At 36.2% G+C, this 27,011-nt stretch overlaps 1 pseudogene; it reads right to left on the bottom strand.

Annotated features, from left to right (window-relative positions):
- Nucleotides 1-5,660: 5,660 nt before the first annotated feature.
- LOC114091366 (importin subunit beta-1 pseudogene) overlaps nucleotides 5,661-27,011 on the bottom strand; it is a 34,974-nt pseudogene continuing 13,623 nt past the window's right edge.

Below are 27,011 nucleotides of genomic sequence, written 5' to 3'. Positions count from 1 at the left end.
TGAGGTGAATAGAGAGCCTACATCTTGGGAGCAAATTTTTACCCCTCACACGTCAGATAGAGCACTAATCTCTAGGGTATATAAAGAACTCAAAAGGCTAAGCACCAAAAAACAAACAAACAAACAAAAACAAATAACCCAATGAATAAATGGGCCAAGGAATTAAAGAGACACTTCTCAGAAGAGGATATACAATCAATCAACAAATATATGAAAAAATGTTCATCATCACTAGCAATTAGAGAAATGCAAATCAAAACTACTCTAAGATATCATCTCACTCTAGTCAGAAGGGCAACTATTATGAAGAAAAACAACAATAAGTGTTGGTGTTCTCTTACCTCTTAAGTGGTTGTCTACAGTTGCTTACCCTGTATTAGTGTTTTTCACATTTAAACCTACTTGTTTTATTTTAACTTTTAAATCTTGAAATGTGTTTATTGATTCACAAGAAGTCGCAAAGATAGTATAAAAAAGTCTCATATTCCCTTATACCGTTTCCATCCAGTGGCTACATCCTAAGCAAGTGTTGTATAATTTTAAAATTCAAAAACTGATTTTGGCACAATAATATGTGTAGTTTTCTGTCAGTTATTTACATGTGTAGTTTGTTTAACCACCAACATAAGTAAGATACAGAACTATTCCATCACTAAAAAGATCTTCCTCATGCTACCCTTGTATTCCAGGATTGATACATCACTTTACCTTCTGTCTAATGGCCTTCTACCTGACTGGGGTTCCTTTCCATGGGTCCTAAAGTTCCTAACCAATCCAGCTTATTTCCCACCTGTTTTTCATACAATGTCCAAGTTTTATTAGTTGTATTTAGCAGGAGGTATAGGGAAAAATACATCTACTCCATCTTCCCAGAAGTGGAAGTCTTTCTTTCATTTTCTTTTGATGAACATGAGAATCCTATACTCTTTCAGTTCTCTAAAATTTTAACCAGGAGCCTTAGCACATGCCGATAATCCCAGTGTCTTGGGAGGCTAAGGCAAGAGGATAGTGAGTTCAAAGCCAGCCTCAGCAAAAGTGAGGTGCTAAGCAACTCAGTGAGACCTTGTCTCTAAATAAAATACAAAATAGGGCTCGACACATGCTCAGTGGTTAAGTGCCCCTGGGTTCAATCTCCAGTTAAAAAAAAAAAGTTACCTAAAATTTCAAAATAAACGAACTCATGATTTAAAAAAACTTGGGAAAAAAATTTCTATTTTGTTTTCAACTTCATACCACATCCTTCTTCCTTCACTGACATTCATATAAGCCAATACCTTACTGAGACTCACTGCAGCATAAAATTTCAAAAAATGTTGAGTTTTAATTTCTAATACTCCTGCTTTTAGTTCTAGCCATATTTCCACAACCTAGTTAGGATGTTGTTTTGATACTTGTGACCTGTTCTGAACCAAAGCACCCAAATCAGTGTCAGATTTTTTGCTTAGTTTTCAGAACAAAGATGTTCAATTTCAGATAAGTTTGGATAAGCATCAGATAAGCATCCACATGCTTAATCAATGCTTAGTTGAACCAGCAGCCTTCAACAAGCTTTTGAGGCCTGCCCATCAAAAGAGATTTTCTTTTATCAGTATTTGAGTTGATTCAAGCTAAACTTCTAACCTTTTTTATTTGAAAAAAAATGTGCTGGTTTGGAAGCATTTTGCTTGAAATGGGTGCATAGGCTTTTAAAATATAATTTGGGAATATTTATTACACTATTTAAGTAGCCAAATGTAATTATAAAAGACTATTAGATGAAGTTCATTTTCGGCATAGACAAGATTGCTCCCCCCCTTCTTTTGGAGAAGAACACATTTGTATATTTCCCTAAATTTGTATTTCTTGTGGAATGTTTGATATATATATATATATATATATATATATATATATATATATATATATACATATATATTATATATACATGCTTTATATACATATTTTGGTTTGTTTTTATGATTAGTTCACTTTTAAAAGTAGTAAGAAAGCAATACTAAATTGAAAGGAAGCAAATAAAAAATAGAATATCAGTTTACATATGGTTATTTTATTAGATTTTGTTTGCTCATTAAGTTCATCGTCATTTTACAGCAAAATATTCACTTAAAATTTGTGGTATTGCCAGGTAATTATATATCTGTAATCCCAGTGACTTGGGATACCGAAGCAGAAAGATTACAAATTGGAGGCCAGACTGAGTATCGAAGTCCTAAGCCTCTTAGTGAGACCATGATTCAAAATAAAAAAAAAAAAACAAAAAGGCCTGGGATGCAGCTTAATGGTAAAGCAGCCCTGGGTTCAATCCCCAGTACCATCAAAAAAGAAAGAAAGAAAGAAAGAAAGAAAGAAAGAAAGAAAGAAAGAAAGAAAGAAAGAAAGAAAGAAAGAAAGGAAAGAAAAGAAAGGGGAAAAATATTGGCTATATTTATCTTTATTATATATTCTTTGGTAAACTGCTTGGCATCACTTTTTGTTGGGGCCGTTAATGTGGATATTCAGACTGTCATATACAAGTCCAGAGAGAGGTTTTTTTTTTTTTTTTTTTTTTGTGCTGCTGCCAATTTGGATCATTTAAATTTTGGTTTCTTTAGATTTTTTTGGAAAGCCTAGACTTTTATTCTGACCATTTGTTAGTTTTTTCCCCCTAAAATAGTGATAATAATGAAAACCACACAACCAAAACCCTAAGAAGCATCTTTTCTTTTATATTTCCTGTTCTCCATCTGTAGGCAGAACTTCAATTAGTTTTATGAAATGCAACATTTAGCTCCATCCCATGCTTTCGGTAAGAAAAAAGAAAAACTTCAATGATTTGTAGTTGAGAATGTAGATACAGCTACATTTACCTACACTCAGATTTTAAAGTATTCATTCTCCTTTCGGGTCTGCATGCATGTGTGTAATAAAGGTACACAAACCCAAGCTCTCTCATCATCAGCAGCATCATAGGTCAGGCTGATTTTTATGAGAAAACACAGCTGCCAAACCTAACCTGTCTTCTCTGGAAAATTAAGCTGTTCCACTCAGCATCAGCTGAAATATAGGAAAAAACAAATTGTAGCACCCCTTGGGAAGATATAACTTTTATGTATTTTCTTTCTTATTAGCCTTCCTCTCCCCCTTTACTTTTCTCCTCTTCCTCCTCCTTGTCCTTCTTTTTGACCTACTTCTCTTTTTCCTCAATTAAGTAAATCATTTTTTCTCTTTCAAGATGGCTAAGATGATGTTGTTCTTTGAAGTCATCAGTATTTACTTAGCTAACCAACAGTCTTGCTACTAACAGCTGTTCTTCTGTGGTAAGATTTCACTGTGGCTCAAGCACCTGTTTATAGTTTTCCCTTTTAAGGTTTTTAAATTTTATTTTATTTATTTTTTAATTTGTTATATATGACAGCAGAATGCATTACAATTCATTTTACACATATAGATCATAATTTTCCATATCTCTGGTTGTACACAAAGTAGAGTCACAACATTCATGTCTTCATATATGTACTTAGGGTAATGATGTTCATATCATTCCACTGTCTTTCCTACCCCCCATACTTTTACCCCTACCCCTACCCTTAGCAATGGCTGACCACCAAATCTACTTTTACTTGAATGGCTTTCTCTCCCCAACAGACCTGCCAAACATCCTCTTAATTAGTTTGGACCCATCCTCTTAATTAGTTAAATAAAGGATTGAAATTATGTACTTTTTTAAAAAAAGAGAGAGGAGAGAGAGAATTTTTTCTTCAATATTTATTTTTTAGGTTTCGGCGGACACAACATCCTTGTTTGTATGTGGTGCTGAGGATCGAACCCGGGGCACACGCATGCCAGGCAAACGCGCTACCGCTTGAGCCACATCCCCAGCCCTGAAATTATGTACTTCTGATTGGGTTATTATACTCAGAGCTTAAAGAGCTTGGTTCTTCCATGCTAGCATCTCTCACCTCACCAATCACCTGTGCTGGGCCATCTGATATGCCTTTAAAAACTCCTAAACAACAGACACTATGGGCAACCCTCTTCTGGGACTCCTTCTGTTTTGGAAGTTCGTTTCTTTCTTTCTTTTTCTTTCTTTCTTTCTTTCTTTCTTTCTTTCTTTCTTTCTTTCTTTCTTTCTTTCTTTCTTTCATTCATTATTCTAATAAATCCTGTTACTTTGCTCTTACTCTTGGGTCTGTGAATTTCACTCTTGAAATTCGTGAGACAACAAACCCACCCATCCATGCTCCATGTTACACCACTGCTTATGCTTTCCATATGATCCTTCAATCTAGCAATGTGGTTAAAGAAAGTCTAAATTTTTCTCTTGGTTGTATCAGAACTATATGTGGGTACACATGTTCCTAGTCTCCCTTTGATCCTTGGATAATTACCTATAGGCTTCCCAGTAGCCTTTGCTTATCTCATTATCTTCATTACATAATGTTGAAATCTGACTTGTTCATCTGGAATTGGGAGGCTAGCTGAAACATATTCAATACTTCCTTTAGGTACTAAATTCACCACCAATAACAAGGGTAATTTTACCAAACACAGAATTGTTGGCTTTACAAACCTTTGGGTATTCACATTCTCCATGTTATCTATCAACTAAAGGTAAGGTAGTGGATTTCAAGATGCGACATAAGTCTTCCACTACACCTATAGTGGTTTATAGTCTTCCACTAAACCCAATAAAACCTGACATTCAGTTCAATTTTTCAATAAAATGTCTGTGCCCAGGAAGAGTCTAGAAGTTCTGTGTACTTTAGGAATTCACTAACCTATATTTCCTCCAATGTACTAACTGTCATCAGGGCATCCTCTTGCATTCCATCAGATGCAACTGTGCTTTGGAAAATAGTTAACAGAGAGATGATCTCATCTTGATGCTGTATTTTTCAGAGAACATTTTGAAGAGTTATGCAGAGTAAAGACTGAAAGGTCATTGAATTGGACTTATAAAAAGTGCTTTTATTTGTGACTTCATTTGATACACTTTTTACAATTACACCAAAGCTTCCAATTTTTGAACTGAATATTTAGTACTATTTTTTTTCAGAATTTCCATCAAAGCTTCATATGTAGCACTTCTCATTTCCATTGGACAGCAGTCCTGTCTTTGGTCTCCATGAGTTTCTAACATATGAGGATAAGCAGTAAGTAGCTATTTCTTCCTGATCATCACTCATGAAGTTCATAAGAAGCTTTAGCTAGACTGGAAAAAGCTCAGCATGCATTTGAAGCCATTCTGGGTTCAGCACTCAGGACTTCTATCAGACACTATCAGGGCAGCTAAGAGGACATCATTGATGACAACTTCATGGAACAGGTTGGTAAGACATCCGTCTTAAAAGATGGTGGAATGAGATGGATTTCATTACCCTAAGTACATATATGAAGACATGAATGGTGTGAGTATACTTTACATAAAAGCAGAGATATGAAAAATTGTGCTCTATATGTGTAATATGAATTGTAATGCATTCTGCTGTCATATATAACAAATTAAAATTTAAAAGAAAAAAAATCTGTCTTTACCCTATATACTTGTATACCAAATAACTTAAACAGAAAGCTTAGTTAATGCTATTAAGATAAGCATTGCCTATATAACTAGGAGTTGGAGCTTTCTGTTCTCCAAAGATACAGGCAAAAGCCATCACAGTGGTATCCTGATCCTGGTATGACTAATCATGGCTGTAGGCATGTTCTTTAACAGAAAGAAGAATACATGGGATAATGTCATCTTCACATTAGTTGGCCAAGAGCATCACCATTTTCATCATTCTTTGCTAGTGTCTGTGTAAGAACTGGAACCCAACTGCAGTGCTCCCTTGGCACGGAACTTGCTGTGTGCTGTGGGGGCTTTCTTTGTTCTGCTGCCTATTAAGCTTTAATGATCAAATCTATTTTTTCATCACAGACATTGGACCAGAATTTTACTCCTTATAGGGCCACTTTATCAAAGTCACTGTTCATTACTTCAATTGTGACCACAAAAAGAGTAAGACTCATATGTGTCTCCATGTACTGATAATTCAGGGACATTTTCTTCACCAGATTCTGTAATGTAGCCACTCATACCTTGTTATCTTGATAATAGGTTGCTCCATAGACTACTGCAAAATAAATTGCCTTTCAGACTCTTTGTCAAAGTTTGCTTTGGTGAACTACAATAGTTCAGGAGTGCCTTTGTAGCCACTGACTTCACATTACTATCAGAATCTTCTTCCCTCTTCTCTAAGAGTGTGACAGTCAGAATCTCATTGGCTTTATCCTACAGTTGCTTCCTGTAAATATACTGGCACATGTATAAGATTATTCCCATCATCGAGTCTTTTCATGTGCTTTGGGTTGTTGGGGTTTGTGACATTGGCTACCAACTGAAGAATTAGTTTTGGCCACTGGTTCACTGGTATCTTTCTATAAACAATATCAGACATCACAGTGAAGTAGAATTAAACTGGTAAGTTTCTGTGCTCGAGGTCCACAAAATTGTTTTTAGCTTCTCCATCAAACTTTAGCATTAATGTTAAGCCTTTCTGTTGATATTGTCCCTTGATATTTGTATCCTTAGATGTTAAAAGAATTCTTGACTTGTAGATCAGCTGCAACCCTTTCATTCTGGCTATTTTGTGCATTTTCTGGCACTGTATAGAATTCTAGAAGGACCGTTGGCAAGTTCCACCACCCCTCACTCCACAAACTTCTATGTCACTTGTAGTTCAAATAGAGATAAAGATATGGTTTTTACTTTAGAAGAGCTCCAAGGTGAAGGAGTAGCAGTTGCTTCTTCTTAAATGAAAATTGGCATCTTAGATGACAGCTATAACTAGGAATAAAAGTGGCAATGGAAAGTCTGAAGAGGATCAGAGTCACCCCAAGTTCATTAATCTGTTCATTCTTGGTAGTACTCTATCATGCTTTGTCATTTCTATTCCTTCCCTCCTTCCTTTCTACTTTGCTGTGGACTGTGACCATTGCTCTGCTGTTGGAGATGAGGGAGGAAAGTTAAGGGCAGCTGAGAACATGGCTAGAGCTTGTTTGGAGAGGAGGGCCAAAAATGGAAGGAAAAGAGTGAACAGGAGCTAGCAAGGAGGGACAACTTTGCTAAATTTTAGATTACAGAAACTAAGAGGTAAATCACAAATACTAGAGTCATTAAAATGCCTTATGCTATTTGTGGGAGAGTGTGCATGAAAACCAGTGTTCAGTGTTCAGTCTTGGCTAAGTGCCCAAGTAGGTGATGATATCTTATAACTGCAATGATTTCTTTAAAGGAACTTACATCATAAAATAACTTATAGCCTACTATTTACCCAAAGTTTCTTCATGTCAAACTATGTGAAACAAATAAACTTTCATTATTAAGTGTTTTGAGTTTCAGATAGGTGACAGATACTTTAAAATACTGTTGTTCTATGCTATTAAAGGTCCATGCTTTAGACATTTCAGACAGAATTGCACTAACGTACAACACCACTATTAATAGTATCATCTGCAATACACACAAGGAAAAGGATTGACTTAAGTCTTAGACTCATCTGGTATGAATCAGAAAGACAGGGGTAGTAACTGTGTGCATTAAAGTATCATGTAAATGTGCACTTCAAATAAAGTTCAAGGTTACAAGGGCAGAAGAATTTTAGGAGCAAAAATAAAGCAGTTTTAGTTTGCTTTCAAACTGTCAAAATTTAGTGGCTAGTCATTCTTATATATCAGTGTGGTACAATTAGCTAGGAACAGAAATAATGTGGCAGGTAGGGACAGATGCTCTATAGTTCAAGAGCTTTATTCTGGAAGGGGCAGATAACACTGGTATAGACAAAAGGTTAAAGTCAGGAAACATGTCTCCAAGGTACATCCTGGAAGAAAGCTTTGACAGATTCGTATGTACCCAATACCTACATATCCAAAACTAGACGGGGAATGGATTCCAGACAATAGAACTAGGAACATGTTTTGCACCAGGAACCAGCAAATAGACACTCCTGGGTTTATATTTTGTTGAGTTTAGACAGAAATGATTTGGAAGGTTTATACTTAGAAGCAGAGAGGATCAAAGTTTTTCTGCAAAACCTGTCCAATTTGTGGCTATAGCTAATAATGGCAGAGAAGTTAGGGTTACTTATCATTTTAGACAACCAAATTATGTTTCCTAGCCTTGGCAAAAAAGTTTGTGGAGCTGGTGAGTACTTTACACAAGTTAGACTCTTATGAAATATTAGTGCATTTAATCTGTGCTCTCTGCTCCATATTTTTATACAGTGTCTATCTATGGAAAGTCACAAACTAAACATGAAGTGCATAGGAAGTATTAATGACTTCTTTGCCATTGTAATAAGTATTCTAAAACCTCCTTTAAAATTCTGAAATGAAATTTGCGGATATTAAAACCTACTGATATATGCTATTAAAGAAAAAAGCAATAATATAATGTCTTAACAGTAATATAAAAGGTAAATGAAAGGAAAGTAATTTTTAATAAAATAATATGTATTTCAATACATACATGCTCAGGCAAAACCTCTCCCAAAGACATAATAAAGTAGTCAAATACTTATAATGTATAGCTAAAAATCATTATAAATTACCAGGTACCAAGGTTAATTTCACATGTAACCAACACCCAAATATCCAAATATCATGAGTTGCATTGCTATTTCTGACATGTTTTTCCCCAAATGGTAAAAACATACTTATTAAATATCAAACAAAATAAAGTAATATTTCATCAAAACCCAATGTGTAAAAAGATTTTTCAACTACACAAATGTGTGTTGGGATATTTGGAAGTCATTTAACAAATATTCATTGAGCACTTACTATATGTCAAGCACTGTCCTAGGTACTTTGAATGCAACATTGAACAAAACAGGCAATAATATTTCTGTCTTCATGAAACTTACAGACTAGTTAGGGGTGCCGTAGGCAGGAAGCAGACAATAACCATGGTAAAGAAATTAAACAAGCTGTTATAAGGTAATAAATGCCTTGGGGAAAAATAGGGCAGGGTAACAAATACTGAGGTCGTCAGGGAGTGGTAGGTGGTTGAAATTTATAATTAGAATGGTTGTGATTAGGCCTCATTGAGAAGGTGATATCTGTGCACAATCTTGAAGGAGCCGAGGAAGTTAACCATGCAGATGTCTGGTGAAAAACATTCTAGACAAAGAGGTCAGTTCAAAGTTCTAATGATAGGTATCTGACTAACATTTTCAAGGTGCAGCAAGGAGGCCAGTATAGATAGATTGAAATATATGAAGTTGAAAGTAGCAGAACAGGAGGTCAGAGAGGTAATGGAAGGAAGGCATATCAGATAGGGCCTTGTAGGTTCCTCTAAGTACTTTGGGTTTTACTCTGAGTGGGAAGCTCTTGTGGGGTTTTAAGGAGAGAAGTATCATGATATCTTAGGTTTAAATAGATGTTGTGTTTGGGATACTTGGGACTAAGCAGTGGTGGGTAGGACAAAGGTTAAATTAGATTGCCCAGTTCAGAGGATATTGTAGTGATTCAGGCAAGAAATGACTGTGGTTAGATCACAGTTTTAGCACTGGAGATAGCAAGAAGCAACTGGGTTTTAGATGAGATTTAAAGAGCCTACAAAATGTCTTGATGAGGGGTTGGGTATATAGCTCAGTGGTAAAGTGCTTACCTAGAATGCATGAGGCCCTGAGTTCAATCCCCTGCACAAAGATTTCCTAATGAATTGGATATTTAGTATGAGAGAAGGAGAGAGATAAATAATGATTTACAAATTTTTAGCAGGGAAAAGCTTCTAGGTGGTGAAATTTGCCCTTCCCTGAGAAGGGAAGGATTGCAGATTTTGTAGTGTGGGTGAAGAGAAATATCAAGTTCAATGCAGGATTATTTTGAATATTTAGGGATGTCTAGAGTTCCTGGTCCTAATTCACTGAATATCAATGTGGTCCCCAATCATTATGACAAGAAAAATGCTCTTATATATTTCTAAATGTCCCATGGCGACACAAAATATCATAATTTCTGAAGTGCTGAATGAAACTGCATGCATTCATTCAGAAGAACATTAAACTTTTCAAAAAAATTTCCTGATGCTTAGCAAGATCTATAAAGATCTTTTTACATTTCAGTTTTGGCAATTTCTTCAAATATCCCATAAAGTCACCACCAGTTATTTTCAGATTTAGCTATTTCATCTTTAAAATGGAAAGTCCATTTCCTAAGTGTCTCTTAAATACTGATGCTGGAAGTTTAAGGATGCTGTGTAATACACTTGAGCTTTTTGGAATATGAAATTACATAATTCCTATTAATAACTGTTGTGAGACAAAACTAGACAATGTGTCAGATATAGGAAAGAAGAAAAATGTGTACAGGTTGCTTCATTAATTTCGTAAACCTTGTTTTCCCATTTAAGGTAACTTTAGTGAAGAAATAAATACCCACCAGTGTCATTTGAAAGTAAAAAATGATTATCATGTTATAGAACTGGTTCCTTCTGGGAAACAGAGGAAGCAAGAAAACACACCTTCAAACCCTGATTCTTGAAATTAATTCAGAAATATTTCAGGCATGTTGTAGAGACTAACTGGAATGAGTTTGTCGAAAGAATAGGGAAAGGAAAAGAGGGCATTCTCAAGGGAGAAAATGAGTCCTCTTAGAGAGGAGAGGGAAAATGGGCCTCTCCTGCACTATAGCTTTATTGGGAATCCAGAGAAGTTTCCAGAAAGTCTTACCCAGGTCCACCTTTGGACTTTTGACTGACAGCAAGATGACATCATACTTTCAAGTCCCCACTGCCATGACAACTCTAGATCACCTTAGCTCATGCTGACTGGTTTTAATTGGATTCTTAACCATAAATTCTTACAGATTTTATGGTTGGGGGAATTATCCTTATCTCCCTGTGTTTCAGGATCTGGTTATAAGTCTCCCGCTTCAAGGAAACTTGGTTTTGGGCCTGCGTTTATCCTGCAGATAACAGGTAGTTTGCTGAAGAATATAATATGACCTATCCACTTAGGCCAGGTAGAGCTTCAGGTAAATTTCTTCTTGGAAAATAAAGTATGTGGGGGTCAGCAGAGTGGGCCCATTTTATAGAATTAGTCTCTTTGCCTTGTGTTCCTACCACACACATAAGTCTGTTCCCTAACAATGATACACGTTGTACATTTCGGAGCCAACAAAAGCTCAAAGGGCATTTGTCACAAGTTGCTGGGTGAGTTTTGATCAGATTTAGGTAAGAATTTGGCAAAATGTATAGCTCTATGACCAATTCTAAGTCCTCAAAGAAAAATAATTTATATCCTTTTAAACCCAAAGCACCATCATCATCACCATCTTAATGTTTTTTAAATGTCCATTGTGTGCCCAGTACTGTGCTGTTTTAAAGTAAGTATTTCCACTGTCTTTGTAGAGTGTAATCTCACAGCAGAAGCATGTGCTTATAAATTTAAAAAAATCATCTCTCTGTGGTATCATGAAAGGTAGCAGAGTTTTGACTTTAGAGTAAGAACCGTTAAATAGGTATAATTAAAGGACTCCTGGGCATAGATATTCTTCTTTTCAACTAAAAAAAAAAACCCTCCCTACAGGATGTCTGCTCAAATGAACTCCTGGTCCTTAGAGTCAGAGGAAGATCTTTATGATTAAATTGGATTGACACACACTGCCTTGAGACAATGGCAAGGGTTTCTCCTTAGCACCTGCAAATCACAATGTAGTTAGAAGTGAATACTCTTATACAAGGATATCATTTCCAAAACTTGACACTGTATTTGCTTAACAGATATGTAGTTAATTTAAAAAATGTAAAGATGTAATCTAGTAGTGAAATAACTCTCCCATTCAACTCCAGAACATTTTCTGTGTTATCTCTATTACTGGGCAATACAGGCAAAGGTTACTTCTGAACAACTTCAGAGTCAAATGGTAATAAAACCTGCACCCCAACATTCTGGCTTCTATTTCAGTGCATTTTGAAAGGCCAAATGCAAGGTCTGACTGCTGGAAAGTCTTAATACTTTTGCCAGTAAATGATGTTGAATCTCTCAAGCAGCAATGTGTTACTTTGAACTTTTCCTATTGCCCTTCCGTTCTTCCCTGGCCTCTGGCACTAAAAGATAATCACATCTGGGAGCACTTAATTCACTTAGAAATTTTCTTGAAATTCACTGTATTATTTTTTTATGACAAGATGTGCAACTCAAAATAATAATAATGACTGAAAATAGTCTTGATTTTCACGTCAGATGAGACAAAGTATGGATTTAGTAGTTATAAAGATTATCATCATTTCTGACATGAAGGAGACACCCCTTACATTGGTGACCCAGTTGTCAATCTTCATCTAGGTCTCTGGGTTCTGGGTAGCACAGGTACCTGAGCTGTTTCTTTTGAATACAGAATTACTTCCTTCCTAAAACATGTCATGTCATCCTTGAACTGTCTTCCTATCTTTGATGAAGGAAGTTCATTACAATGGCTTTTTGCTCTCCTTGCCATGACCTGAAAAGCATGCACACCTGGCCGAATCTCCTCCAGCAGCCAAATATGTTGGTTCCAAGTTCTGTCTTTTGTGATGCCAACAATTCATTTTCTGTATTACTAAAGTGTATTTTATATTAAAACTTTTTTCTCTCTCAAATACAAAAGCTATTTAAAGAGTTCAGTTTACCAGCTTCCACAGCCTTACCTTTGCTTGCACTTAACTGTTGTTCCTGATGCAGAATGCTACACAGACAATGGCTCTTGGGTGAGTGTTGAGAAAGTGCTTGTGGATAACCCGCACTTTAGTAGTCTGAAGCATTATTTGATTAAGAGCAGTATCTCTCCAAGACCCATTAGTAATTTGTAGACATACTTGTAAAACTGATTATTCCATATCTGAAATTTAAAGTTGTGTTATGGGGGGGCACTCTTCTAACTTATTCTCAGTGAGAAGGGATTTTGCTTCCAATACAGGACACTGTTAGAATGTGGATGCAGAATAAAAGTAGGTTAACGATGAAGGAACTAGTAAGAATGAAAATGGTATGACATTCTTGAATGAAATATGTGATAAAGCCAAATATTCTAGTTAAGCTGACAGAGTGTCAGATAATTCAAGCAAAATGAAACTTGGCAACATTTCAAATATCTTTTCAACATTTCAGTGTGGGAAGAGACATTTATAAGTACAAGTATAACATACTATCCTAGTTTTGCATGTGGCAGAGATGCTTATATTGTCTTAAAAAATCACTAATTGTTTTCCAGCAATTGGGAATAAAGACTTATGTTAAAATTAGACATATTAACACTTAGTGACTTCCTGTATTGTTAATAGATTTTTCTACTTTATATGATTTGCCAAATATTCAACATGATAAAAATGATTATATCTTTCCAAGTGAGAGTATAAAGTCTGAGCCATTCAGTCTGTGAAGCATTTAACAAATGAGCTTTGAGTCTATCTGTTATGTGTTTAAACACTATCCAAAATACAAAGGTGAATAAAGATTCCACAATAAAGAACTTAGTCAATAAAAGCAACAGGACATGGAGATTAATAGAATATAATGAGAACACTATTTAATTTACACTAATTTATAACCCATTTCTGTCTAGAAAGGCAATGAGAGAGTTCATAACATGACAAGTATAATAGGAGAGTAAACTAGAAGCAGAAAATATAAATCAAGGAAAAAGGGGAAATGTAAATGCTAATTATAAGAATAAATACTGTAATTGAGCTACAATGGTGGCTTTGAGCTTTCTGGAAGCTAAAACAGAGTAGTTGCAAAATTATGAAAAGGAGCATCCCGATAAAACCCGTATCAACTTCTCTAAAGTGGCAACATTTCTTTTGTTTTTGATATACAAAACTATTTTTTTTCAGTTTAACAAAGAAATAACTTACAACATTGATAAACAAGTGAAGTTCTAACAATCATCTTTGTGGTTTCACTTTTTTTTATTGGCTGTTCAAAACATTACAAAGCTCATGATATATCATCTTTCATACATTTGTATTCTGCTACCTTTCCTATCCCCTACTATCCCCCCTCCCCTCCCCTCGCATCTTCCCTCTCTACCTCATCTGCTGTTGTTCAATTCTCTCCCTTGTTTCTCCCCCCTTTCCCCTCACAACCTCTTATATGTAATTTTGTGTAACATTGAGGGTCTCCTACCATTTCCATATGATTTCCCTTCTCTCTCCCTTTCTCTCCCCCCACTCGTCTCTGTTTAATGTTAATCTTTTCCTTATGCTCTTCCTCCCTGTTCTGTTCTTAGTTGCTCTCTTTATATCAAAGAAGTCATGTGGCATTTGTTTTTTAAGGATTGGCTAGCTTCGCTTAGCATGATCTGCTCTAATGCCATCCATTTCCCTGCAAATTCCATGATTTTGTCATTTTTTATTGCTGCGTAATACTCCATTGTGTATAAATGCCACATTTATTTTTATCCATTCATCTATTGAAGGGCATCTACGTTGGTTCCACAGTCTAGCTATTGTGCCGCTATGATCATTGATGTGGCAGTATCCCTATAGTATGCTCTTTTAAGATCCTGAGGGAATAGTCCCAGAAGGGCGATAGCTGGGTCAAATGGTGGATCCATTCCCAGCTTTCCCAGGAATCTCCATACTGATTTCCAAATTGGCCTCACCAATTTGCAGTTCCACCAGCATTGTACAAGTGTACCCTTTTCCCCACATCCACGCCAACACTTATTATTGTTTGACTTCATAATGGCTGCCAATCTTAGTGGAGTGAGATGGTATCTTAGGGTGGTTGTGATTTGCATTTCTCTGACTGCTAGAGATGGTGAGTATTTTTTCATGTACTTGTTGATTGATTGTATGTCCTCCTCTGAGAAGTGTCTGTTCAGGTCCTTGGCCCATTTGTTGATTGGGTTATTTGTTATCTTATTGTCTAATTTTTTGAGTTCTTTGTATACTCTGGATATTAGGGCTCTATCTGAAGTGTGAGGAGTAAAGATTTGTTCCCAGGATGTAGGCTCTCTATTTACCTCTCTTATTGTTTCTCTTGCTGAGAAAAAACTTTTTAGTTTAAGTAGGTCCCATTTGTTTATTCTTGTTATTAACTCTTGGGCTATGGGTGTCCTATTAAGGAATTTGGAGCCGGACCCCACAGTATGTAGATCGTAGCCAACTTTTTATTCTATCAGACGCAGTGTCTCTGATTTGATATCTAGCTCCTTGATCCATTTTGAGTTAACTTTTGTGCATGGCAAGAGAAAGGGATTCAGTTTCATTTTGTTGCATATGGATTTCCAATTTTCCCAGCACAATTTGTTGAGGATGCTATCCTTCCTCCATTGCATGCTTTAGCCCCTTTATCAAATATAAGAAAGTTGTAATTTTGTGGATTGGTCTCTGTGTCCTCTATTCTGTACCATTGGTCCCCCTGCCTGTTTTGGTACCAGTACCATGCTGTTTTTGTTACTATTGCTCTGTAGTACAGTTTGAGATCTGGTATCGCTATACCTCCAGATTCACACTTCCTGCTTAGAATTGCTTTTGCTATTCTGGGTCTTTTGTTTTTCCATATGAATTTCATGATTGCTTTATCTATTTCTACAAGATATGCCATTGGAATTTTGATTGGCATCGCATTAAACCTGTAGAGAACTTTGGGTAATATCACCATTTTGATGATGCTAGTTCTGCCTATCCATGAACAGGGTACATTTTTCCATCTTCTAAGATCTTCTTCTATCTCTCTCTTTAGGGTTCTGTAGTTTTCATTGTATAAATCTTTCACCTCTTTTGTTAGGTTGATTCCCAAGTATCTTATTTTTTTTTTGAGGATATTGTGAATGGAGTGGTTTTCCTCATTTCCATTTCAGAAGTTTTGTTGCTGATATACAGGAATGCCTTTGATTTATGCGTGTTGGTTTTATATCCTGCCACTTTGCTGAATTAGTTTATTAACGCTAGCAGTTTCTTTGTAGACCCTTTTGGGTCTGTTAAATATATTATCATGTCATCCACAAATAGCGATAATTTAAGTTCTTCTTTTCCTATTTTTATGCCTTTAATTTCTTTTGTCTGTCTAATTGCTCTGGCTAGTATTTCAAGAACTACATTGAATAGCGCGGGGAGCGGGCGGGCGGGCGGTCGGTCGCCGGCCAGTGGGCTGTCTCCAGCCGCCCAGTCGCGCGGGCAGCCGGCGGGCGATCGGTCACCCGCGGGCGGGTGGTCCAGCGGGTGGGCTGTCGCCAGAGGGTGGGCGATCTCTAGGCGCCTAGTCGCGCTGTCGGTCGCTGGCGGGCGGGCGGTCTCCTGCCGCCCTGTCGCGCAGGCAGCGGGCGGGCGATCGGTCGACAGCGGGTGTGCGGTCTCCAGCCGCCCAGTCGCGAGGGCCTGGCCTCTAGTCCCCTGGTTTCTCCTGCTAGTCCTGGCTTCTCCTGCTAGCCCAGTCTTCCCCTGAGTGATGCCTCTTGGCAGTTCAAACTGTACTCTGAGCCTGCAGTTTGCTGGGTGTGGAGGGTGGCTATTGGGAACCCCGGCACTCTACTGTTTTGATTTTTTCCGCTTGCCCCTCCTCCAGCACTGGCAAGACAGGTTTCGTTTTTGCAGCTGATGGGGGGGGGAGTTGGAGGTCAGGTGTCTCTAGCTTTCTCCGCGTCTTTATGCAGGCTCGCTCTGATAATCCCTCCCCTGGAAAGCCTAGGAGAGATTTTATGAGAATTCCCCGCGATATGGGAGATGGGCTGAGTAACACACACCTGTTTTATTGTTGCAATCTGTCGGAGACTGGCGGTGGTTATGTCAGCTCTCCAAGATGGTGGCCGCTGGCTTCCTTGGTGGAGTTTCCATTGTGGGGGATAGAAGTGGACTGCTTCCTTCCCGTCTGAAATCCCGAACAAAGCCCGGGGCTCAGTGAGGGCACAGCCAGCAGAATTCCACAGAATCCGTAGCAACTTTTCTCTCTGCTTGCTGGTCGCTTCTCGGCGGCGCCCAGCCATCTGTAGCCCTGGGGTGGGCCGCGCGGCGTGCTGCGCGGATCAGTCAGCCTGGATCTCCGGTCGCACAGTTGGCTCATGTTTGAGACTCAATTACAGGACCTCGGTGCTGGACATCCTTCCTCTAGGTTTTGGTGCACCCCAATTTTGCTGTAAATTCCTAACAAGATAGTTTTTTGTCATTCTAACTCGTTATTCACCTGCACAGTGACGTGGTACATGGGGTGTGATGCACTCTATTCGCGGCCATCTTGGAGTCCAATTGAGGCAACATTTCTAAATGGCTAAATTCAATCATATAGTTCATTGTGTGGGAATAATAAAAAATGAAAATTTTGAATTTAAATGTAGAATATTTCATAAGATTTTTAAATAAAAGGTGAAAGAGCAATATATAAAGTAACACTGTGAAGGAAAATCTAGAAAAGACTAAGTTGAAGTGGTCAAAACGTATTTTTTTACCGTTTCTATAATAAAAATATAGATTCTATAGCAATGCTTCCAAGATACTGATCTATAGACTAGTGACTCTCTTTGGTTCTGTTTTTATTGGTACATGGCAAATGAGAAAATTGAGGAACATATAGTGAGTTTTAATAAAGCTCAATTTGATTAGGTTAATGGTCTCTCATTCTTATTCAGTTCCCTCCTATTTTGATATTAAAATATAATTTGTTCTGAGAATAATATTGATAGTAGAGGCATATTTATTAAAATACACTGATTAATTAAATGCAAACTTGGCAATAAAATGTTGGTGTCCTATCTTTTGTTTGTGTTTTAATTTTGTGGGACTGTTAAAAACAAGTACAGAACCACACCTGAAGTGTCTAAATGGATAAGGACTCTGTATTTGTCTACCCTTGCCAGCCTAAGTCAGTTGTGTCTACTCACAGGAAGAAATTACCAACTATGGTCTTAGCTTACCCTAAACAATGATAGAATCAGACTCAGGCTGAGGGTATATATCAAGAGGACTAGTAAATATAATTGAAAAAGTCTGTGTACCTTTGAGCCAGCAATAATTTCAGGCTGCATTATCTTATCCAGGAATGATCATGTGTTGTCAGTCCATTAAACCATATTTTTTCCAAGTCCCTTATTTACACTGGGGTTATAATTATCCCTGAACATCATTTCAGCCATCTGTTCTCCCTCATGAGATATGGTTTCAAACTCATTATCGATAAACCCACATTTTCTGCACCCCAATTATTGATTCAGAACTGTAATATAAATTATCAAATATAAAAATACAATCTATATTTTTGTTTGTTTGGTATCAGAGATTAAACCCAGGGACACTCTGCCACTGAGCCACATACGCAGCCCTTTTTTTAATAGTTTGACAGGGCCTCACTAATTTGCTGAGGTCTTCTTTGAACTTGAATCACCCTCCTGCCTCAGCCTCCCAAGCTGCTGGGATTACAGGTGTGAGCCACTGTACCTGGCAATAACCTGTTTCTAAAGTAGAACAATTAAAATTTAAAAGTAAAAGGAATTAAAACTGAAAAGGAATAGTTGAAAATAAGAAAATATATGGAAAATAAAGCTAAAAAACATGCTTGCAAGGGAACAATTTCTTAATAAAATATTAAAGTAACTATAAAGAAATATAAGATAAAAGTATAATGACATAAGATTGATAAAGCAATAAGAATAAAAGGAATATATATATATATATATATATATATATATATATATATATATATATATATATATAAATAATTAGAATATATGAGAATTTATAAATGAAAAGCCACTACAGTTCTGATAAGAAACTTATGGAGGATAGACAAATGGAATAAAAATTTAACAAGGATAAAATAAAATGAAAATAATATCCTTAAAATACAATGATTTGAAGATAAACTGGATGACAGATTTTTAATCATGTATCCCAGGTGTGATTCACTTGCAATTAAAGAAAAAACAACCCCCAAATCCTTTCTATACCTGTTTTAGTCAGCTTTTTTGTGCTAAGATTAAAGACCAGACCAGGACAAGTGGATATGGAGAAAAATTTATTTGGGGGCTCATGGTGTCAGAGGTCTCAGTCCATAAACATCCAGCTGCATTCCTCAGGGCTTGAGGTGAGGTAGAACATCATGGTGGAAGAGTGTGGCAGAGGACCACACTCTGGGGACATGGTACCAGGAAGAAGGGGGGGCTCCTCTCAATATTGACAAGATATAAACCCCAAATGCCTCCCCCCAGGGATCCACTTCCTCCAGCGTCACCCTACCTGCCTGCAGTTCCCACTCAGTTAATCCCATCAGGGATTAATGCACTGATTATGTTAATGCTTTCATAACTCAATCATTTCTCTAAATCCTTTTGCATTGTCTCACAAATAACAATACTCATAAAATACCCAATTATTATGATCATAAAACTCTCTCTTTTTTCTGATTTCCTGTATAAAAATATGAGCCTCAGTGTATTGCCTCATGCATACTTCATAATGAACCATTCCAGAATTTCTGCTTTATACTCCATGTCTTAACACTATAGGGATGCCTCTTTAACTGGTAACCCTCATGAAATTGTTGGTCTCTTAAACTGTTGCATCCTGAATAACTATTGCATATACTCCTAACCTCTAATCTCTAGGGAAGGATACAACTCTGTCCTTGGTTAAGAATTACTTCTGCACAGGATCATTGATAGGAATTAATGAGAAAAATGCATTAAATGTACTTAAAGAGAAATTAGCATGCAATTAGGACTCAATAAATTGTAATGACAGTTATATCTGCCCCTGGTCTTTGCTAACATGGCCCTTATGGTAGATGGTATTTCTGTTTATAAGAGGATAATATACTCCTACCTATGGTCATTTGACTTGTAGTATTACCAAGGGTAGGGGTGTATTCCTTGCTTCATTAATGTGGAACTTGCTCATGTCACTTTTCCTTTCACACCTTAGATATGTGAGTGAAATGATAGGTCCCCTACTGAGCTGAAGCTTTTAGAGGCTGAAATAGGGTCTAGTTATTCTGCTTAGATTCCCCCAAAGAAAAGGCACAGTTTTCAGAGACAAAGTGCAATTTCAGAGTCACTGATAGAACTATGAGGGGACTATTAATCATGGTTAAGTTAATATAATTTTTATAACCCTTAGTGTTATGGTTTATACATGAAGTGTCCTCCAAAAGCTCATGTGTGAGACAATGCAAGAAAGTCCAGAGGTGAAATGATTGGGTTATGAGACCCTTAACATAATCAGTGTATTAATTCCCTAATAGGGATTAATTGAGTGGTAACTATAGGCAGGTAGGGTATGGCTGGAAGAGATAGGTCATTGAAGGTCCTTCCTTTGGGGTATAAATATAGTCTATGGTGAGGGGAGACTCTCTTTCTCTGCTTTTTGGTGCCATATTCCCAGCTGTTTTCCTTTGCCACACACTTCCACCATAATGTTCTGCCTTACTTCAGGCCCCAAGGAATTGAGTCAGCCATCTATGAACTGAGACCTCTGAAACCATGTGTCCCTAAATAAACTTTTTCTCCTCTAAAATTGTTATTGTCAGGTTTTTTGGTCACAGCAATTAAAAAGCTAACTAAAACACTTGGAATAACTTCAAATGGGTTGAAAGATACATTCTCCTATTTTTAATTGCTGGAATATTCATTTCCCTGACCATTCATTCTACATTTTTACTCTTGTTTTGCTCTTTCTTCTTACATTTAGTTTCTCTTAGACTATGGCTTCTAAATTGTTATTTATTGAACTTTATGTTTTCCTAAGTGTGTGCCTACTGGTGGGACACAGACATACAATAGATGATTCATAATGAGAAAGTTGATCTCTTTTCAATGCCCGTTCAGTCTTTCAGATTACATTAATGAGAAATTCTTAATTTGGTGCCAGTTTGTCATTAATAACACTCTCACAATTGCTAATGTCCCTTTAAAAGGAAGACAAAAGTAATTTTCAAGCTAAGCTTACAAAAGTATCTTGCTGGAACCTAATAATATTGCCTAATCCATACTGATTTATTACATGGACACCTTCTGCTAATAACAAATGATATTGGTCTGCCAGTTACAATATAGCTCTCTTTTAGAATAAATTTACTTATTTAAGTAAAGAAATTAGCTGCTTTAAATAAATATTTGTGTGATGAAATTTGAGAGGCTTTGGCTTATCTAAAGGCCTTGCTTTTTTTGGTACTGAAAATATACTTGTCTAGAATGGTACCTCACCTAGAGTTGACTTGCTTTCATGTCTATTTGAAGCCTCACTCTTAGATTTATTCTCTTGACTTCCTGTTCCAGTACTACTGCTTCTAATTTTTAAATTTCACTGAAAAGACAACTCCATTTTATCTTGTGTGTATCTTCCTGTAGGCTTAAATAGTTTCAAAGAATACATATGACTCTAATTTTGTTGCTGCTTCTAGTATACACAAAGCAGCTAAATACTACGAGGACCATTTTTACTGTGACCCCTTCTCAGCTTTGGTATGCAATCTACTACTGAAAGTTTTGTTTTGTATCCCAAATGAAAAGGGATCTATTGCTTCTAGTAATAGCATTTCCTTTCCAGTTATTAATGCCCCCAATAATCTTAAGGCTTTGGGGAAACAATTGTTACACACAGCTTACTTGACTGAGCTATTTACTGTAAATCTTAGCTGTTTTCCTTAGAGAACGTTTCACTTATAGAATCCTATTAATGTTTATCAGAATGCTAAAAGGTTTTACCTATAATATGTGTTTTTTCTTATTTAATATAAACACCTTTGTAGCGACATATTGCTCAGTTTCCCAGCACAACTATTTGTTTGAAACTGATATAGTTTGTGCCCCACCCTTTATAAAATAATTCAATAAAAATTCACTTTATGCTAGTTAATTTGCTGAGCCAGTGTCAGGGTCTGGCACAGCCTCAAGGGTGGGCAATATGAAAGGTTTTTAGATCAAAGGCTACTAAGGAGCTTGGAAATAGGCAGCAACTACTTACATCTAGAAAGTCTGAAAATGAGTCTACACCAAGGTCTTCCTCATTCTGTTGCTACTGATAGTATCATTAAATTTGCCTCCATTTGATGAAATTGCTCCACAGATGCCATAGAGAGAAAACAAAGAGCAGTTTTGATACTACTAGAACTCTCTAGCTGCTAGCAGCATTTGAAGCTTGATATCCCCATTGCCCTGTATTTACTTGATGTGATCAGAAGTGTGTATATGGCACATACTGGAGCCCTGGTGAATATTATAGCTTTACTCATCTAGATTTATTTATAATTAATTAATTATGCATCTCATAGTTGTGATTTCCTAGTTTAGTATTTAGTTGGTGTTTTTTTAATACTTTACTTATATGTGATAATAATAATGCGATAATAACATTACTGTTTTTGAACTTATCCTTGATCTTCCACTTCCCTATAGTGTAATCTTGATTTTATGATTAAGTTTTCTTGGTTTATTTTACACTGTATCAATTCCTATTAATGATTTGCTACAAAAAAAAAAAATTCATGAGATACAGCTAACAACAACAAAAAAAGAAAGAATGTCGTAATAATAATGCTACAATTTATTGAGAACTTACTGTGCTCTAGGCACTTTCTATGTTCATTCAGTAAATAGTTATTGAGTTATTACCATATTTAGTGCACTTTGGGGGGCATAGGGGTCATATCATTAAATGGAATAAGCATGATGCTTGATTTCCTAGAAATAACCACTGAATGGGAGAGATGGAAAGTAAATAGACAATAATAATCAATACATTTGATACATTCTATGGGAAATGTAAAGTAGGATATGAGGAAATGTAAAGTGCAAAAGTAGAAATGTTTATTTGCAGAAAGTTTTCAGGAAAGGCCTATGTGACAAGGTGACATATGCTCAAAGAGATGAGAATGATCATATTTGCTTCAATGATGAACTCCATGTGAAAAATCAGATACACATGCCTGACAATCAGACATCATTTGGGTTGACAATATACACTGCTTAGTTTTTGGATAAATGAATGAGTTATAAGCTTTTGAGTCATGTGCTTAATAGTGGTTATGGACAACCTCAGAACTGAGTGAGGTCTCACAAGAAGAGCTTGCACAAGGAAAAAAAGAAGAGGCTCAGAACAGCATAATGAAGAGCAGCAACATTTAAGGGCCAGATGGGAGAAAATTAGTTCACAAAGAACAATGGGAAAGAATAACCATAGAGAAACAATTGGAAATTCAGGAGAACATAGAGACTTAGAGGACAAGGGATAGAAATAATTAATTTATGGAATGGGTGAGAGTGAGAACTGCTATCAAGAAATCAAATGAGGTTGAATGCTAAGAATCCATCCAGCTTATCAATGAGATGGTAAATGAAGAGTAGGTTTAATTTAGTGGTAGGTATGAGAGAAAGTTTGCTATACATTGAGAGGTGAGCAGGAAGATAGGGATTTTGAAAACGTGAGTTTAGGCAATAACTTCAAGACCACTGGATGTAAATAGGTAGAGAAATAGAGTGATAGCTGGATTAAAATGTCTCTCATTGGTTCTCAAGATAATCTGATGGGTGAGGCATTGATATCATTTTTTATTGTATAGTTGAGCCTCAGAATGCTTAAAAAGTTTCTCAGAGCTATTTCGTAAATAGTATGAACAAAATATTAACCTGAATCTTTTCTCTACAAAGTTAATTCTTCTCTAATCCCTACCATTCAGTATAGTAACATGAAAGTAGGAGGGCAGTATAAAGGTGATTAATACAAATTTAGTAGCATAATCTTTGGTTCTTTCTTTGTATTGATAGATATGAAGTAAATGGATTCTAGCAATAAAATAGAAAGTGCTACCTACTTTCTGGAGCTGTGTAAATATTGCTCAGATGTAAAAATAAAAATAGATCAAAATTCTTGTCACAATTAATTTTGATGATGCAATGTATATATCAACTTGTGTTTTTGGTCAGCCCCAAGACTCATTGTTCCTTGAGGTAAATATTGGTCTAATCTTGGATCAATATTTACCTCACAGTTCAATTTATTGTGTGACTGTCTTCAACACAAGTCAATATCTGCTTAATGTCTGCAACCTGCTTCTTCTGAGTGCTTTTGAAACTTCCCTATAGCCCAAGGAAGTCTGAAGGTCAGTAGTGTTCTGGAACCTTATAGTTTCTTAATGTAAATCTATAGATAATATTGCTATATTGTATCACTATATCTAGCATAGTTGCAATTACTATATGAGTAGCTTCTGAAGGTCTTAGAAGGTCTTGTGAGAAAAGACAGATGAGCAGAAATTGGGAATGACCAGAGTGTTCCTTAGGACAGTAGATTAAAAGTGATTCTTTTAGAGAATCACTTTTAAATATTTTATAAAGCATTAGCAGTTTACATATTTAATTATTTCAGAGTTACCTGTGGCTGATTATCTCTTATTTATAAATAAGATTCTAGATTCTTTTGGGTTTTTTGTCCATTACGCTTAAGGATTTTGATTTTTTACAACAATATGTGGCATATTCTCATAGAAACTCCTGTATCTGTTTCCTAGGATATAGAATAAGCCTAGATGTGCACAATCCCAGACTCTATTTGTTTATATCTCTTCTGTTATGATGTAGATATGAAGTGCCCCTCCAAAAATCTCCTGTGTTAATGAGGGAATGTTCAGAGGTGAAACGATTGAACTATTCAAATCCATTCTAGTTTGAATGGACTAACTGGATGTGGCCAGAGGAGGTGGGTCATTGGGGAGGACCTTGGAAGAGTTCATCATCTCTGTATCCTCTTCCCCTTTCTATCTCCAATCCATGCTGCTGTGAGATGAGTGATGGTCTTCTGCAATGCCTTTCTGCCATGATGGTTCTGTCTCATCTTAGAGTGAGGAGCAATGGAGTTGGCCAACCATGGACTAAACCTCTGAAACCGTGAGCCAACATTATTTTTTCATCCTCAAAGTTGTTCTTCTCGGGTATTTTGATCACAGTGACCAAAAGCTGACTTCATAGAGTGTACAATATGAATTAGTAATGTCACATTGCTATGCATGAAGCCTACTACTATGACTGAGGTCATAATACTAATATTACCTTTTTATCTTTTCAAACAGACCTAGTTATAATAAAAAAGAACAGGAAAGTTCTATTCTTTCCATGAAGCTGAATATGGAACCTAGTACAGGATTAACTCCTAAGGATAGAATACACTTTCATTGTATCAAACATCAGTCGAGACATTTTTGGAGTACTATGAACACAGAATTGTCATACTGCAAAAGAATACCAAGATATGGGAGGGCAAAGAAAAGTATAATAAGAAATTTTGAAATAATGGAAAATAGGCTCCACAAAGAAAGGTTAAAAGGATTGCAGTTACTTAAGCTTAGCAAAAAGAAGGTGAAGTTATGAAAAGTGTGATCTTAAAGTAAAAAAAGAGGATTATATGATGAGACCACTGAGGAGTTTTTCTATTTGTCAGTAGAAAACTGATACAAGAAAATTGTGTTAAATTGAAGCAGGGAATAGTGTTTAGATAGTGGTTAGGCCAGAAATAGATTTGAAAGTTTTGGGCATCAATAAAATAGTTAAAATCATGATATTGGGTATTGTTCATTTATGGGGTTGTTTTTCTGACCTGCTGATATAATTTCTGTATTAATTGGTGGATCTCATTTTGTTTGCCATTTTTAAAGTATAATAATAAAAAATTATTATTAATAAAATTATTTTTAAAATGAACTTTGATATTGGCTTACAACATATTTTCTCTATGACTTGGAAAAGTCAAACAACCTTGTTATGATTCAGTTTCCTACTTATTTCACAATAATATTATTTTGAGGGAAATATTGACTAAAGATAGAATTATTTCAGATTCCTTTAATGGAATAATTCTTTACTCCTTCTTGTATTTAAGTCCTGTGCCTGGTGAGTTTGCAGTTTCTCTCATTAAAGATGAAAAGTATATTTCCCCAACCCTCGATTTTGAATTTAGCCATGTGGCTTGCTTTGGTCAGTGTCATGTTGAGACTGAAATACATAAACCTCCTGCACCATTCAGATTACTCTCTTAGTCCTTTATCATCAACGTAAAAAGAATATAGTTTGGCTCCCCTGATGGTTCATGTAGAAGGGTTAAAGACACTGCAGCAGAACAAAACACCTTGCCTGGACCCAACCTAGATCAGACAACTCTTAGCCAACCTTCAGATCCGTGAGCAAGACCAGATTGAGATCATAAAAATTGCCCCACTGTGCTCAACTTCCATCAACAAATGCCTAACTAACCCACAAACCTATGAGAGTAATGATGTTATTTTAAGCCACTGAATTTTTGAATGATTTCATACATTTTTGTGGGGACAATAACTATACTTGTCAGGGACTTAGCACAGTGCTTGGCATACAACTGGCCTCTCACAAATACTAGTTGCCATTTCTTTTCAAGGATAAAATGCAATAATTATTTTATACAGTTTTCCTAAAATGTGCAATATGCAGCTATGAAGAAACACTTGGATGATTGTTCTGTTTGCTATCCCAGACATCACCTTTGCAATAATCAGTAAAATAGCAAATCCCTCACAAAGAGTTCTCTAAAACTTTTCCTTGTTGATTTCTACATTCTTTCCTTGAAAATCTAACTTTCTCTCACAAATGCTAATATGAATTATGTGTGTGCATTGAAAGGAAAATATATTCCATGAATATTAGACTAATGAATTAATTTAGCAACCCAGTCTCATCTTTTTATTAACTTCCCACACATCGCCTTATGTATTTTACATGTTATAGTGAATGCAAAGGGAGACACTTAAAAATATTCACTTGCTTGTCCACAGAGACCAGCTCAGGGGATGAATCTGAACTTCATAATGCAGACTTAATATTAAATGCATATTGAGAAAATATCTTAAAAATTATCCAGAACATTTCTGTTAATAATCATCCTAACCTAAAAATTTCAATTTATTTTCTTCAAAGTTTTCTTTGATTAATGGTAATCATAAACCTCCATTTATCAGATTTCACATCAACATGCTCTTGATACTTTTAACATACTTGTCATAATCCATTAAAATCTATTTCTTTGTTGATATTCAGTTGAATTAAACTCCAGTACTGAT

Source organism: Marmota flaviventris, chromosome X (genome assembly GCF_047511675.1).
Source record: "Marmota flaviventris isolate mMarFla1 chromosome X, mMarFla1.hap1, whole genome shotgun sequence".
Classification (NCBI taxonomy): Eukaryota; Metazoa; Chordata; class Mammalia; order Rodentia; family Sciuridae; genus Marmota; species Marmota flaviventris.
Note: the sequence above shows the minus strand (reverse complement) of the source record. Positions and strands in the feature narration are given on the sequence as shown.